The sequence below is a fragment of the Olea europaea genome, chromosome 6, assembly GCF_002742605.1.
Source record: "Olea europaea var. sylvestris chromosome 6, O_europaea_v1, whole genome shotgun sequence".
NCBI classification, from domain to species: Eukaryota; Viridiplantae; Streptophyta; class Magnoliopsida; order Lamiales; family Oleaceae; genus Olea; species Olea europaea.
This window is the reverse complement of record NC_036242.1, coordinates 16,068,087-16,071,295: the sequence shown is the minus strand read 5'-3', so window position 1 is coordinate 16,071,295 and position 3,209 is coordinate 16,068,087. Positions and strand designations below refer to the sequence as shown.

Sequence of the window (3,209 nt, the reverse complement as noted above, 5' to 3'; positions counted from 1 at the left end):
GCTCTCACCCTATGATCACATGAGCTAAAGCTAGTATTTTCAAAACTCGCCATTCAGCAAATATTAGCATCTTGGGCTCCTCTGGTCTTCTTTGTGCACTTCTTGTCTCTATTGAGCCTAAAAGTTTCAAATCTGCTGCAAAGAATCCTACTTGGCTTGCTACCATGGATGAAAAAATGCAAGCCTTTCAAAACAACCGCACCTGGATTTTAGTTCCTATGCCTCCTAACGCAAATATTGTGGGCTCCAAATGGGTGTTCAGAACCAAATATTTGTTTGATGGATCCATCACGCATTTCAAAGCTCGTCTTGTTTCCAAGGGCTATACATAAGTGCCTGGTCTCAACTACAATGATATTAAGGCTCCCATTGTTCGCTATGCACTCTCTATTGCTATGACTAACAAATGGCCTCTTTGCCAACTTGATGTTAAGAATGCATTTCTCAATGACACCCTTACTGAGCATGTCTACATAGAGCAACCTCCAGGATATATAGATCATTGCTTTCCTAATCATGTCCATCGGTCGAAAAAAGCTTTCTATGGTCTAAAGCAAGTACCTTGTGCTTGGTTCTAGAGCTTCAGTTTTTTCCTTATTCAGCTTGGATTTCATTGTAGTCAGGCTAATACTTCACTATTTGTCTTCCATAAGCACTCTAATATCATATATTTTCTCTTCTATGTTGACAATATTATTATCACTAGCAACAACTCACTTGTCATCGACAGATTCACTTGCAAACTTAATTCTGATTGTTGAAATCATAATAGTGACAATAAATTAGAATTTGTTAAAATCAGAATACTAACATTTATTGTTGATGTCCACCTTATTTGGAAGGTCATTCACATGTATTTAGTAGGAGAAAATCTTGCCTTAGTGCTAGAATTTTATTCTACTCTACTATAATAATTACTTGGTTAATCAAATAATTGTAGAAAATTTTGGGGATCATTACCTAGAATTATCAATTTAACAAATTAGTTTTATATACATGTGACTTATTTAAAATTTTTACATTTACGGCCAACTATGTATTGGGCAGAAGTCATGCCCTTGAATGCCTCCTTTATATTAAGCAAATCTTGCATAAATTGCTAGATTAGTGATAAGGCATAATTTTTGGGCCTTGATAAGCTACTTGGACCAATGAGATGGAATTCTAGCCATCTAGATTTGCGTAATTCTATCCCTGAGATTGATACTCTAGAAGAAGAAGTTGGGATATTATTTATACACTTTTGGGAAAGGAAGAAAATCACCCCTTACTACTTTCGGAAGACGGAAACACGTTAAATCCCTTGGAAATTCTTTATTAGATTGCTTCATCCTATTTGTGCTTGGAACTTTGCATATTGAGGTATTATAACTTTTATCTTTAATATTATTTTATGTTTTCAATCCCCGTTATAGCGCATTAAGCAAAGGAAGTCTGGGATTTAATCTTTATATAATGATCCATGCTAGATAACCACACAGACTTCGACACATTATCATACATAATTATGCAATGGCGGAGCCAGCACCAGGAGAGCTTGCGCGGCCGCCCGTGCTGGCTTCGCCGGAATCTACAAAATAGCAGGCTTAGCAGCCGGTCCGCTGGGAAGAAAATCGAAAAGGAGGTAAAGGAGCTGCAGAGGCCGAAGAACTGATGAAGAAGACGATGGCAATTGGGCCTATTTTTTTTTCTCATTTTTGGGCCTTTTTTAAAAAAAAAATGAGGCCCAAATCCAGTGGCCCAATTCCTTGAAATTAATGGATGGTTGGAGTATATTTCCATTGCCTTCACCAATTTGAAGTCCAAAATTGAAACCAATAAACCAAGGGCTAAACCAAAACTGGGAAAAGGGCAATTTCGATTTGTGATTGTGAAGGCAATGGACTATGGACTGGTGCCTGGCAGAGTGGTGTGAGTTGAGAGGACGGTGACCGGTGAGCGTGTGTGGCCTGTGACCGTGAGCGATGAGGAGGTGGACAGTGGAGTCACTGGAGTGGTGCAACCGTGTGGCATGCGAGTTGAGTGGACGGTGAGTCGATCACCAGTGGCTGCGACCGCGAGTGAGACTTCTTGCCTTGGTGTCTGGTGAGCTATTCTGTTTTTTTTTTTTTTTCCCTTTTCATTTTGATGCCTTAATTTGATTATTATGTTAAATGTGATGATTATGATTTATGAAAATTGGGAAATTTGTAAATTTTGTGAATTTGTGACTATGGTTTGTCAATTGGGAATTTTATGACTTGTGAGAAATGTTCAATTAGTGTTGGAAATTAGAAATTGGAAATTGATGATAGTTTAAGTTTTAAGTTTAATTTATGTTTAATTTCATACAGATTATGATAACTGGAAAAATTATTGCTGATCTCGATTCTTGAGTTTAGTTGACACTTTTGTCTTCATTGCATTGCATTGAGGTGAGGTCCCTGTACTTTTTGTGCAAACAAGAGCCTTTACTTGTCTGTAGCTAAATTTAGTTCATAAATGAGATTTTGTTTCTGAATCCATTTTGTTTAGAGGCATTTACTTTAGTTGTTAAGAAATGAAGGAATAATTGAATTCCAAAACAGGAGTGAGTGTAGTGTGTAGTGTGATCATTTAATTAGAAATCTCACTTTTCAATTGTTTATATGCCTAGAATATGTAAGTGGAAGTGAGGGCTTGGAGAATATAGCCCAAAAAATTTGAATTGAGTGGCAATTTGTTGACTTGGTCTTCAAAGTGAACATATACTTCTTGATTGATAATCAATATTTTTGTCTACGACAAGGAAAAGAGTAGCATGTAGAGTTTGCATAAATTCCTTCAATTTCAGTTAGTCTCGTCAATATTATTTTGAATAAGGATATATTCTAAGTTATGTTCAATTAAAAAAAAAATATTTGATCGATGCCAATTTGTGTTGGGTATATCAAAGAAGGATAATGTATTTGTGTTGGTATACCAAACGTTGGATTTATTTAATTAAATTTAACGGTATCGCTATTACGATCATTGATGGTCAACAATCAACCGACAACAGCCAAAATCCGCCCTAGCTGAACTCCGATGCTGAATTCGCCCCTGTACATATGTATTCTGATGATCTATTTAAACCTCATTAAACACATACTGAATATTTGGATAAAGATTCACTTTTTGCTACTTCGGCCTTTTTGTTTATCTATTGTGTCTTCCGGTTAACGGAGATTTGACAAATTATTTGCACAAAT

The 3,209-nt window shown here is 36.3% G+C and overlaps 1 long non-coding RNA gene across 1 annotated transcript; it reads left to right on the top strand.

Moving 5' to 3' along the window:
• The first annotated feature begins 1,857 nt into the window (after positions 1 to 1,857).
• On the top strand, positions 1,858 to 2,626 carry LOC111396003. The gene is made up of 2 exons (XR_002702904.1): positions 1,858 to 2,085; positions 2,334 to 2,626. It is a non-coding gene; the product is annotated as an uncharacterized LOC111396003 (long non-coding RNA).
• The last annotated feature ends 583 nt before the right edge of the window (positions 2,627 to 3,209 follow it).